Raw genomic sequence first — 15,049 nt, 5'->3', positions numbered from 1 at the left:
TGGTTTAAAGTGATTTCACGCGAAGACTTCGTTCCAAACAGCAACTCCCCATCTTCAGTCGTTTGTAGTTTACATTTCAAGGAAGAAGATTATTCTAATAATGGAAAATTTAGACGATTAAAACCAAATACTGTGCCAACAATATTCCACTACCTATAAAGTGACAAATATCAAAAGACTAAGACGAACAATTATTAAAACTGATCTCCCTCCACCAAAGAAACGCAAATCTTTTACTAATATTGGTTTTTCACTATTTGAGCAAGATGTCCCGAGTGGCTCAACATCAGTTAGCGACATATCCTTCTTGCCAGTTGAAAATGACCATAAAGCCACGCAAACAGACGCTGTCAACATTGACGAGCTAAAAAGAAATATTAACAGATTGCGTGTGAAAATTACACGACTTAATCGGGTGTTACAAGAGAAGCAAGATGAGATAACGAAAACAACCGAAAAACTCCAACTAATTGAAAGAGATCCGTTACATAAGGAACTGGAAAATGTAAAGAAAGAGGCAGATGAAGGCAGTATTCATGCAAAATTTATCCTAGATCAGCTGCTTAATCATCGAAAGAGAATGCCAAGGTGGAATAGTGAGACAATCAGAGAATGCATAATACTGCAATACATATCTCCTGAAGGTTATTCCCATATACGATCAAGAGGTTTTTTTTAAACTGCATTCTAAGAGAACACTCACAAGATATTCTGGCCCTACGGATTGCTCGTCTGGTGTCACTCCTTTGATTAAAGAAAGGTTGGTCTTAGAGGCAAAAAATCTCACTGTAATTGAGCGGTTTTCATCACTTATTGTAGACGAGGCTGCAATCAACCCCAAGATAATATACGATAGCAAGCTTGTTACTTTTTTTGGCTATAAGAAAACAACAGAAGCGCAAAGAAATGAGGATGAAATACTTGATATTCCCAAGAAAGAAGTAGTGGCTAATCGAGTCTTGTGTTTTGTTTTAAGGGGGCTCTCAACCAGCTACCGTATACCATGTGCATTTTTCTTCACAAAACAATTATCAGGGCAAGAGTTACATATACTAACATTGCAAGTGATTAGTGAAGTTGAGAAATGTGGTTTTACAGTTATTAGAATTGTTTCTGACAACCATAAAAGCAATACTACAATGATGAAGCATCTTTCAGGTGGTTCATTGAAACCCGTGACCACACACCATTGTGATGGAAACAGAAAGTTATTTCTAAGTTTTGACCAGTGCCACATATTGAAAAACATCAGAACCTAATTCCTGGAACGTGAAATGTCTGATGGTACTGGAACAATCTCAGGGAAATATGTGAAATTGTTACACAAACTCCAAAAAGATGATACAGTGAAACCTGTCAGATATCTCACGAGCCTACTGCATTTGAAAAAATGAACGTTCGAAGGGCAAAAGAAATATTTTCTCCATGTGTAATTGCTGCTATCAGAACATTGAAAGAAAATGCCAGTTCACACCCTGAAACCCACAAATTCAAAGATTCTGATGCGACATTGACTTTTATGGAAAATATCAACAAGTGGTTCGCAATGCATGATATTAGCAATACACATCATGTGGAAAGTAGAAATCATGATAAGCAACGATTCTTCTCTTTGGATGATTATCGTCTAGTTTGGCTAGAAAATTATTTCCTTTCTTATCTCCATGCAACGAAGTGTGCAAGTAGCACACGTCAAAAAGATTTCCTAACTAACGAGACATATGAAGCTATCACGTTGACAACAAAATCAACTGTTCTCTGCATTAAATATCTTTTAGAAAATGGGTACCATTATGTTCTTACTAGAGCATTTTCAAGTGATCCTGTTGAGTCGCTCTTTAGTACATTGCGCCGTATGTCCGGATCAAATGACATGTTGGATGCAAGGGCAGTGAACTTCAGTTTGCAAAAGATATTGAAAACGGGTATTTTATACATGTCAAACTTTAGCAGTGTAGAGAACCATGCATCTGACATCACAGATGGACGACCTATTCAAGAAGTAGATATGCCAGATACCGCTGCTGCACCATATAGTATTCCTGAGTCAGTTTTAAACATCCTGCAACAGCTACTAAACCAATCAGGTAAGCTATAGGCATATTCAATGACAATTAGTCATTTGATTTACTAGTAACTGTTACAGTGTTTCATTAAAATTTTCTGTGGTTTTTATTATTTATTATTGTAATTTTTGTAAACCAGTAATGGATTTTTTTTACAGACATACCATTACCAACAATGAAAACAGCATAGGGTGCTTAGATTGTATAGCTGAAAACACTAATAGCTCTCCATTGATGAGTCTTATTGCAAATCAAGATTTAGGAGCGCTGCGATATCCGAAATCAACCTTTGTTTCAGTGTTATCAGTCATTCATCGTTTTGTTGAACGGGCAGTACCATTCATACCAAACAAGAATATATTAGAAAATTTGTGTTCGGAAATTGAGCCGTTACTATGCAAATGCCCTCTCTTGCAATGCCAAATTTGTGACGAAGACGGCCAAAAACCACCAGCTAATATCATTACTGTGAAATTTGTTAGGCCACTTCTAGATAACATTGCAGCAGCTTTAACTGAAAAGCTTGTTCCTTCGAAGAATGTGGCTTATAATCCACTGAGTCGCAAAATCTTGAAACTATGATTCTTGAATCTGCAATATCAAGTGGAATGTACCAGTGCAGTGAGTGAAATTATAAAACTTAGTACATGTTATGGTAAATATTTACCCTAAATGATTATTTAGAAACATCGCAGTTTAGGCTAGGGGTGCTACTCAGCGAATGAACTACAAAATTACACCTCTGTCATCATGTTACTTAAACTGAAAAGGTTACTGTGTGTTATCTTCCCTGCTTTTAAACTCACGCGTTTACCATAATTAACAGAACTAAACATAATAACACTTATTATTTTCTTATTTATTATTTATAAGTGTTATTATTACTCTTTAATCATTTATTTTAATTCATATTGAGTATTTCTTCTGTGGACACCAGAGCTTGGCAGACAGCGCCTCGTGGTGGAATTGAGAAATTATCCAATTTCAAGAAAACATTACTATTGTCTAGGCCGTATACAAAAAAGCGACAGGACATCAAGTCGGCCGTGCTGGATTTCGAGGGTAGATTCCTTGCTATTTTTCGTGATGGTTTGCAGGCTGGAAACCAAAGATGATCATATAATATCACCACTGAAACCATGTCGCCATGTTCGTTGTTTTCCAACTAAACCTGTTTTTTCTATGTTCTTTAGTTTATAAGAAACAACTATTAAATATCGAACTTCAGCTGTTTTGCACTTATGGCTTAATTACTTTATTACGATATTTACTACTGTTAATGTAGGACTTTAGTTGTTTTCCACTTACGGTTTAGTTTCTTTCTGACCATGAGTGTTGGCAACAGATGAAGCTGCAGATGATTTTCCAATTTGAACTATGAAAAGAGTCAGCTCCGTGTGAACAACTACCATCACCGTAGGCAACACGAGAGCCAGCCAGTCAGCACGCAGGGCACCCATCCGCGCAGCCACCTTGGAATCCATCACAGAAACACTCACCGTCTGAACCAGGCTTTACTCTTGTATAATCCATTATTGTTTACCGTATTTGTTTTATTAAATTTAAATTATTGCGCCCTTTTTATTTGTGAATAACCTACATTATGCGAATTAATAATACGACGTTTGATAATATACACAATTTGAACTAAAAACGAGATACATATAGCATATTACGAAAAATTATACGTTATAGTTTTCATTACTGTTACAGAATCTAGCATTGTAATTAGTTGAAATAAAGCACGCACGCTTCATTACGAAATTCTTGCACATTCATTTATGCATCTTTCAACAATTTTCAGTTGCATCGCACGCATATTTTGATGTGTTGAAATTATAGGTTATGTTTACTCTATCAGTACTTGCTTTATTTCTATATTCGTAATTATGCATTATAATTAAGCATAACGCTACGTATAACTTGTAAATGCAATTTGTCTTCACTTCAATTGTATTTATTCGTTTCAGACGGTACTCCAGTCAAGTCTGATTAGTTTAATATGTTACTAGGGCTAAACTAGCGTGAGTACACACGCCATTTCACTTCAACATCATATGGTAAGTGGAATTGGTTGTGTGGTAGTTCTAAACTGTCTAAACTATTTTGCTGGCCATGTTTGTTATTTAGCCGCGAAACTAATGTGTGGTCAAAAGAGGGTTTTCTAATATGAACTCCCTTCGAACGGCAGTCCTAAAACACGACAAATCAAAAGCTCATATTTGTAGTAGCATGAACTTTGCAAACTTTGGGAAGACAAGAATTGATTTACAGCTAGATACGCAAAAAGCTCTACATATCAACCAACACAATGCTCCTGTGGAAAAAAAAATCGGGAGATTTTACTGCATCTTATTAACGCAGTCTCCTTTCTAGGAAAACAAGAATTGGCTTTTCGGGATCATAATGAGAGTGTGGAATCAGACAATAGAGGAAATTATATTGAATATTCAAGTTCCTTAAGTGAATTTGACCATTTACTGGCCAATCATCTTGAGAGTTCAACAGTATTTCGTGGTATTTCTCCCGCAATTCATAATGACTTAATATTTGCTATAAGTGGGGTTATGATAAAGAACATAAAATCTGAAATAGAAGAAGCATCTTTAGCGCCCATTGTTGTTGATAAAACAAGTGACTGCTCTAATCAGAGTCAATTGTCCACTGTTTTAAGATACGTCGATAGTACTGCCAATGTTCAAGAACGGTTTATAGGATTCACAAATGTCAGTTCGGGCAAAACTGCTGCTGCTTGGTTTCAGCATGTGGAAGGTGTTATAGCAGAATACAATGTCGGCAATAAGTTAATTGCACAGACATACGATGGTGCTTCAGTTATGGCGGGAAATATTAATGGCTTAAAAACAAAAGTTCAAGGAAAGTATCCTCAAGCACTATTTGTCCATTGTTACAGCCATGTTCTCAATTTAGTTTTGCAACAAACTACTTCATCCATTCCAGAATGCCGCATTTTTTTTTTCAAAACAGTGTCGGGTTTAGCTGTATTTTTCTCATCATCTCCTGAAAGATCAGAAAAACTCAAAGAATTTATGAAAAAGAAACTCCCAAAAGTAGCACCAACTAGATGCAATTTTACATTTCGGCTTGTAAATACGGTAAAGTAATACAGAGAACAACTGACTGCTTTCTTCGAAAATATCATTTGTAATTACTCTGAAGAAAACTGGGTTGATGATGTAATTGTGCAGGCTCAAGGATATTTGTATTTTTTCACACAGTTTCAGAATATATTTCTTGTTGAAGTCAATGCTAGTGTGTTCGCACATACAGATGTGCTCTACAATATTCTTCAGGCAAAAAGTCTAGACATAGCATACTGCTTGCAAGAGGTATCAAATTAAAAAAATACTATATTCGAGTTCAGACGTAGTGGGTTTCCGTCCATATGGAGTAATATGGAAAATGAAAATTCTTGAGCCAATACAATGGAACCACCATTAAAGCGAAGAAAAGGAGATGATGAATTGAAATACAGGCAGCTGTACTACAGCATACTAGATCGTATGGACATGGAAATTACTGACAGATTTTCTGATTATGGAAAGCTTCAGTTCACATATCTTCTAGATTCTCAAAAATTTTCTGCTTATAGAGAAAACTTCCCGAATGAGGCACTAAACAAATTATTTCAGTCCTATAACAGTCACTTAGATCAAGTACGTTTGAAAAATGAATTAAGTGTAATATATTCAGCAGAGGTCTTTGATTTTTCGAACAAACCTATCCATGAAATATTATCTGACATATATGAAAACCAGCTGAACCAAGTTATTCCTGAAGTCCTTAAATTGGCAACATTAATTGTGACAATACCAGCTACGTCAGCATCAGTAGAAAGAACATTTTCTGCGTTGAAGAGAATAAAATCCTACTGTAGATCAACTCATACATAAGAACGTTTATCCGGCTTGGCACTGATGTCCATTGAAAAGTCATTTCTACAGAAACTTCGCAAGCGGCCCAACTGTAATTTTAATGATGAAGTCATCAAAGTATTTTCGTCCCAATCAAGACGTGTGGAATTCACACATAAATAGGTAAGGAATTTTATTATAGGGACTTTAAAATATACTTTGTGTAATAATAGGGTCAGTGGTAGCCCAGGCCCTTAAACCAGTATACGCCACTGTCTTTACCTGACATAATTAGGAACATTAAATCCAGACGTTTGAGATGGGCAGGGAATATAGCACGTATGGGCGAATCCAGAAATGCATATAGAGTGTTAGTTGGGAGGCCGGAGGGAAAAAGACCTTTAGGGAGGCCGAGACGTAGATGGGAGGATAATATTAAAATGGATTTGAGGGAGGTGGGATATGATGATAGAGACTGGATTAATCTTGCACAGGATAGGGACCGATTGCGGGCTTATGTGAGGGCGGCAATGAACCTTCGGGTTCCTTAAAAGCCATTTGTAAGTACTACTACTACCACTACTACTACTACTACTACTACTACTACTACTACTACTACTAATAATAATAATAATAATAATAATAATCTGTGGTGCCACAGCCCTTGAAGGGCCCAGACAAACCAGCCGGCAGTTGACCTCACGTTCACATTTCAATAATTATACACTACTCTTAACAGGAAAAACTGAAAGCGTGTTTGGTCATGTTTTACCCAAGTTCCAAGCTTGGAGGCAAATATTGTTTACTACAGTTAGGGCCTACTTTCATTATATATCTTATGGTATAATAGAGTACATAGTTTTTCAACGTGTAGAGACTGAGAAAACAATTTAATAAAATTATCCGAATCATACTCGTTCATTTTGTAGGCAATCTTGCAGGTCGCATTTAAAAAACCTAGGAATATTAACCTTTTCTTCAGTGTATTTGCTAGGACTTCTTGTCATACGTACATGATAATTTTGCTTACGTTATTCTTTTAAGCTTTCCTTCTAGGAATAGCTCAAGTTTTTTTTTTTTCAAATTTAGCGTACATAATTTCCTTATTTTAGATTAAGTTACTAGCACGTATTTGACGAAATACTAGGCACAATCTAATACATATATATTTTTATGCTCGACCATGCCGAAATATAGTAGCAGTCCTTTAATGCATGTCATTAAAGTACAGCTACTCATTAAAGTTCAGGTGTTTTCAGCCAATCACAACTCAGCGTACAGGTGTTCAGCCAATAGCGAGTCTGCTTTGTACTGTCATAAAACCGCAAGTATCGATTATTCTCGGATATGCAATCGAAAGAGAATTAGCGAAAAGTCACGGAGGCTGGAAATCCAATACTGTCGCAGAAGGTTATGTTCTGTTACTATAATAATTAGCGTTAATTGTAAATAATATTCAAATAAATTCAATTTGTCATCTCGTTTTTCAATGTCGAACTCAATAATCAAAGTTATACCAAGTTTAACGGATTACACAAGGTCAATGACATTATTGTTCCTCGGAAAAATCAATACTTTCGCGTCTGCGCACATCTCACAATTCACGACCTAGAACAAGGTCACTTCCGATCTTGTCAGATACAAATAAAATGTATACATCTGAATACTGTAATTTCAAGTTATAAATATGGTCGAGCATAAAAAGTTGTATGTAACTCGCCTATAATGGTAATTAAGAAGCTTGTATGAAAATTATGAAACTCGCTTGCGCTCGTTTCATAAACATCCATACTCGCTTCTTAATTAGTATCATTATAGGCTCGTTGCATAATGTACTAATTTGTCTATGGCTTGTAGTGAGTCTAGGTTAAACCAGCGTTAAACTATAAAACGTCTTTGCATAATAGCAGTACGTAAATCACACAATTTAACGCTGCGATGATGTAAAATTGACAGATTATGGCGATTTTCGAAGTTTAATGTAAAATTAGGACGAAATAAATATATTCAAAGTTTCATTAATGTGCGTCAGAGCATTAAAGGAAAGAAAATACGTACGTAGCAATTGATAGAAAACATGCTCATACATCCATAACAATATACATTATAGAATGTATAATTTTACGTTAATCAGCATATTGTTAGGTTTCAGAGAATCAAAAATTATATTAATATATACAGTCTTAAGCAAGTTGCAGAGGAAGTCGGGTCGCTTTGTGCAAGTCAGGGGATAGTAACGTGTAGTAGAGGCTTTGACCTGTGTTAAACCGGTGAATAGTGTGCGTAATAGTGAAATGGAGGACAGTGCAGTGAAACAAGACCTAATGGATATGGAGAGCATGACAACGCTAAGAAAGAAGATGGAAGAAATTCAACTGGAAAACGAAATTCTGAGAAGCAAATGGGATCAATTTGAGGGGGAAAGGAGGAAAAACTTGTTATTTTTCGGGATAGAAGAAAAAGATAGAGAACAGAGTATCGATACATACGAGAAGATATTAGAAGTGTGTTGGGAGTGTTTTGGTATGGACGTGAGGGATGGACAAGTACAGGATGCATTTAGAGTAGGAAAGAAGCAACTACAAAATACAGAACAAGTTAGGGCAATATTAATAAAATTTAAGAGTGTGGTTATGAAGGAGAGGATTATGAAGAATAGGAGGATGCTAGGGAACACAACGATCAGAATAGATGACGACTGGAGCTACGAAGAGAGAAGTAGAAGACGAGTTTTAATCCCTTTTCTTAAAGCAGCAAGAAAAAATGGACAATTCGCGAAACTCATCATGGACAAAATTAAGATAAATAATTTGGTTTTTAGTGTAGAGGAGTGCTTAGTAACGTCAAAGAACCGATCGTGGACTCAGAAGAAAAGGAAAGGAACAGAAAAATTTTGAAAGAAAAAATCAAGAATATTGTATCTAAAGGCGAGGTTAGTGACACAAGTGTGGTGAGTGTACGCGAGTGAATTGTAAACGTATCAAACTCAGCGAAAATTTCCGAAAAAGCAGGCAGTAACGTCAACTGAAGAAGAAACTGGAGTGACGCGAACTGGTATTCAGCAGTTCAGCAAGCTTAGCAGAACAAGACACCAATGCAAGCGAATGGAAATAGTGGACATCAGATGGGAGCAATTCCGAAGCGGGTGAAGGAACTATGATCTAAATCGAGGCTGACTAGATGTAGAGTAACGCAAGTAGGAGAGAGTTCAGGGAGCAGTGATGAAGGAAGAGGGGAAAACAAGGTGAAAACACAGTATGACTTAAGGAAATGGTGTGGAGGGGAAATGAATCGTGAGAGAAGAAAACTAAGACCTAAAAAGTAGGAATGTGGAAAAGGGAGTAGTGAAATGTGCAAATAATAATTAGAGATGTAGAGTGAGGTGGTTTACAGTATTTTTGGTATAATGATGGGTTAGAAGTAAAGAAGAGGAAGAATTGATGAAAGACAAGAAAAGATTAGTGGAAGAATTGCAATAATAAATTAAAAATAAGTGATGTCCCAATTGACTTGTACGAGAGGCGTGTAAAACGGTGAGACGACACTGTATACTAATAATGTGACGTGCCGCCTCACCGAAAGGTATATTGCTTGAAGAGAAAATGCATTCATACATTCATATTAACATATATTACTCTTAGGTCACAGGACATAAATATATGGGGATTCTTTTATTATAGGATATCGCTTAATTTTCGTCAAGTTTGACAAACGATGACGTCACAACATGGCGGTAGTTACGTCACAACGCAGGGTCGTCACTACATGGCCGACGTAAACCAACAGGACGAGTAAATAAAACTATCTAAAAAGACTAATCACACAAATTGACGATATCCCATTCTGGAACAGAGCCCATCCGCTCTTATCCGAAATAGGATATCAGCAAAACAATTTCACAACATTCCATTCTGGAATACAACCCATCCGTTCTTATTCAAAATAGGATATCATCAACACGATCCCATACGTGAAATTTCGGCATTTCGACACTATACATGGCAGAGAAAACGCACTTATATCATTGAATTCACGGTATTCGACTTCATGTCACTGAGATATCACCTCAACTAAACCCCTAACCTTCTCACATACGTCAACCTCAAGTCACTGAGACATCACCTCAACTAACCCTCTAACCTTCTCACATACGTCGATCTCAAGTCGCTGAGGTATCACCTCAACTAACCCACTAACCTTCTCACATACGTCAACCTCAAGTCACTGAGATATCACCTCAACTAACCCTCTAACCTTCTCACATACGTCAACCTCAAGTCACTGAGACATCATCTCAACGAACCCTCTAACCTTCTCACATACGTACGTCGACCTCATGTCACTGAGATATCACCTCAACTAACCCACTAACCTTCTTACATACGTCGACCTCATGTCACTGAGATATTACCTCAACTAACCCACTAACCTTCTTACATACGTCGACCTCATGTCACTGAGATATCACCTCAACTAACCCACTAACCTTCTCACATACGTCGACCTCATGTCACTGAGATTTTACCTCAACTAACCCACTAACCTTCTCACATACGTCGACCTCATGTCACTGAGATATCACCTCAACTAACCCACTAACCTTCTCACATACGTCGACCTCATGTCACTGAGATATCACCTCAACTAACCCACTAATCTTCTTACATACGTCGACCTCATGTCACTGAGATATCACCTCAACTAACCCTCTAGCCTTCTCACATACGTCAACCTCATGTCACTGAGATATCACCTCAACTAACCCACTAACCTTCTCACATACGTCACCTCATGTCACTGAGATATCACCTCAACTAACCCACTAACCTTCTTACGTACGTCGACCTCATGTCACTGAGATATCACCTCAACTAACCCACTAACCTTCTTACATACGTCGACCTCATGTCACTGAGATATCACCTGAACTAACCCACTAACCTTCTCACATACGTCGACCTCATGTCACTGAGATATCACCTCAACTCACCCTCTAACCTTCTCACATACGTCGACCTCAAGTCACTGAGATATCACCTCAACTAAACCCCTAACCTTCTCACATACGTCAACCTCAAGTCACTGAGACATCACCTCAACTAACCCTCTAACCTTCTCACATACGTCGATCTCAAGTCACTGAGGTATCACCTCAACTAACCCACTAACCTTCTCACATACGTCAACCTCAAGTTACTGAGATATCACCTCGACTAACCCTCTAACCTTCTCACATACGTCAACCTCAAGTCACTGAGACATCATCTCAACGAACCCTCTAACCTTCTCACATACGTACGTCGACCTCATGTCACTGAGATATCACCTCAACTAACCCACTAACCTTCTTACATACGTCGACCTCATGTCACTGAGATATTACCTCAACTAACCCACTAACCTTCTCACATACGTCGACCTCATGTCACTGAGATATCACCTCAACTAACCCACTAACCTTCTCACATACGTCGACCTCATGTCACTGAGATTTTACCTCAACTAACCCACTAACCTTCTCACATACGTCGACCTCATGTCACTGAGATATCACCTCAACTAACCCACTAACATTCACACATACGTCGACCTCATGTCACTGAGATATCACCTCAACTAACCCACTAATCTTCTTACATACGTCGACCTCATGTCACTGAGATATCACCTCAACTAACCCTCTAGCCTTCTCACATACGTCAACCTCATGTCACTGAGATATCACCTCAACTAACCCACTAACCTTCTCACATACGTCACCTCATGTCACTGAGATATCACCTCAACTAACCCACTAACCTTCTTACGTACGTCGACCTCATGTCACTGAGATATTACCTCAACTAACCCACTAACCTTATTACATACGTCGACCTCATGTCACTGAGATATCACCTCAACTAACCAACTAACCTTCTCTCATAAGTCGACCTCATGTCACTGAGACATCATCTCAACTAAACCCCCTAACCTTCTCACATACGTCAACCTCATGTCACTGAGACATCACCTCAACTAACCCTCTAACCTTCTCACATACGTCAACCTCATGTCACTGAGACATCACCTCAACTAACGCTCTAACCTTCTCACATACGTCGACCTTGTTCAGCCCTCCGTTTCACTCCTCTTGGGCCAGCAACGCACTCCATAGCCAAACAAATCACCAGTAGCACAACTGCTCATGAATTAAACAAATAATAGAAAGATTTACACACCATCCAAACACATGCGTTACCGGTACGCCATTCAAACCTCATCAGTACCAACCACCAATAAAATTTACACTTAGGCTTCGGCCACAGTGCAAGCGGCAAGCGGCGCGGCGCGTTGAGTGGCGGAGTTGATGAATCACAAACGCATGTTAGCAAATGCAGCTGGCCATAGTGTGAGCGGAGCGGCATTTTGGAGGGGAAGTTGGTTCAAGGACAACGCTACACGCCGCTGGCCGCTCGCTGTTGTCTGAGATTTTAGCGGCGCCGCTCACATTGCAAGTGTGAATTGTCAAGAAATGAGAAAGAAGTTATCATTTAAGAAGTGAAAACCCGAATATTCCTGTGGAATAATTGGGAGAAGAACTTCAAAAACCTCTCCATGACGAGGAATATGTAGAAAGACATTTTACTGAACGCGAATAATATTTTTATAATATGTCGTATAATTATGATTATTATTATTATTATTATTATTATTATTATTATTGTTATTATTATTATTATTATTATAATTATTATTATTATTATTATTATTAATCATACTTCGTAGAATATTGTCGGGATTAACACTCAGTACTGCGTACAATATTAAACATATTCCAACTATGAAATAAAGGTACAATTATATGATTTAAATATTTCTGTTGTTACGATTAACCATCGTTAAAGCAAAGAAATGCCAGTACGATTAAAACTATTAGGTCAAAAGTAATTATTTACAATCTCATATAAGAATATTGACACTTCTGTTATGAAAAAAACACAATCTATTAAGTACAAATTATAATGTTATATTAACATCTGCGACTGATTGAAATAATCAGTGAAGTGATCCTTATTTTTGTCTATCAAATTCACTGCAACTATTATTCCTGCGATCTGAGTTCTAATGAGTTTGCACATCATCAGTTCTGTAAATTTGTAAAGTCATTTCATGATAATGCAGATCATTCTTTGTCGCAATCCTTTCTCAAATGAAAGATTATAAGATGTGCTGGCTCTTTTCACATTTGTGTCCATATTTCTATTCGTGAATCGCCACTTAGCACGCAATATTCCGAAAGCACATTCCACGTATTATTTTTCGAACACTAGATAAACGTTGATTAAAATTTTCCCTTCTAGGCGTTAGTTCTCTCACTGGATATTGCCACATAAGATAAAGATTGAGAGGATAGGCTTCAACTCTAATAAGTACAAGTGCTGCCGTTACATGTAAGTTCGATAGTTCAGGCACATTGAACCTGTTGGTCTCCAACAAATTGAGAAGTGTAAAGTTGTGAAAATGCCTCCATCACTGTGTTTTCCTCTTCCCACCAAATCAATGGTTAAAATGTTTAGTCTGCGCCAGCAATACTCCGTAGTAATACTACGTAAATTAAAATATCTGGAACCGAATTTATCAGAACCCTTTACCTGACCATGCTTTTCGTCGTTTGTTACGAAGCAATTAGGGAACCACAACGTTCGTAGTAATCACTGACTACTTCGTTTAATTTTTCTTTATTTGGTTATGGTATAAATTCTTTAATCGATTAATTTTAGATTACCTCACACGTTTCTCTTGCCATTACAATTGCTGTAAATTTTCCTACCTTAAGGAAAATGCCAGTGATCACAATGATGTCCCTGTGGCAAAAATAAGTGGTAGAATTTAAAAGATAAATTTGAGAAGTAACTCCAGAAGCTCCCAAAGATACGAAGCGGTTTCGAAGCTCTTGAATCGCTACATCGTTATGTACTTTTTTCGACGATGTTTATGATGGACGTCGTCCTTTCTGATAGGACTGTAGGAAATCTTTCCTTCCAGGAGATCCCATCGACTCCAAACAGTCCTGATTTGGGGGAAAGTAAAAACAATTGTCAGCGATGATAACGTATCACTTCAGACGAATATGTCTTCGAATGCCTCAGCACCAAAGCCAAGGGCTCGAATATAAATCTAAATTATTTAAATATATATCACTTATATAAAAATATATTTATGTTAATTCTATTTATCAATAATTGGTTATTTAAAGTAGTACCTTATATACAGTGGTCCTGAGCATAATTTTTAATGTCTCTTTTGCCGGATATGAAAAGTAATAATTATAATTGCAGTGGAAAAATTAAAATTGCAGAGCACATAATTGTAAGAAGTTTTAAATGCAATAAACCAAAATGGAAAAAAAATTAAAAATATTGAAAACTGCTCATTTCTAATTTTAAATTTTCTTAAGTATAAACATGTGTTTTTTTGCCATGTAAGATGCAGCCCGTGCAATTATTCGTAATGAATGGGAATTAATTCCATCAACACAAAAATTTAAGGAATCGTATGACTATTTTAATTTAATTTATATGCAGTATAGCCTACCTGCATCATTGCTCGAAGAATGCATGATCCCGTGTCTTTAACTTAAAATAATTTTATTTTAATATAATGATTAGCCGATGTGCAATAGTGATAGATCTCCGAAATTTGATGGCTTGCTTCTGTAGTCGCTCCTTATTTTTATTTAGAAAATAGTCGAATGTTGTAATAGACATGCGAGTATACTTCAAATATCTATCTGGAAATGTCCCTAATTCTCCATACAAACGATGAAATTCTCAGAGTTTCACATCTCTTATTAAATGGATGAACATAAAATTCTCTTCCATTCCTATTTGAAGCTGTTCTTTCTAGATAAGAATTGCCTAAAAGCAAACACTGTCATGATCTCATCGCCGCGCCGCGCCGCTCACCAACTCTGCGCTATATGGCCACCCCAACGCTCTCTCCTCCCCACTTCTCAATTTTTCGAGAGCGGTACCGCGCCGCTTGCCGCTTGCACTGTGGCCGAAGCCTTATTCCAACCTAACCACCGGAATCGCCGAAGAAATTATATGCGAGGAACTACCAACCAGA

This window comes from Periplaneta americana, chromosome 15 (assembly GCF_040183065.1).
Source record: "Periplaneta americana isolate PAMFEO1 chromosome 15, P.americana_PAMFEO1_priV1, whole genome shotgun sequence".
NCBI lineage: Eukaryota > Metazoa > Arthropoda > Insecta > Blattodea > Blattidae > Periplaneta > Periplaneta americana.
Note: the sequence above shows the minus strand (reverse complement) of the source record.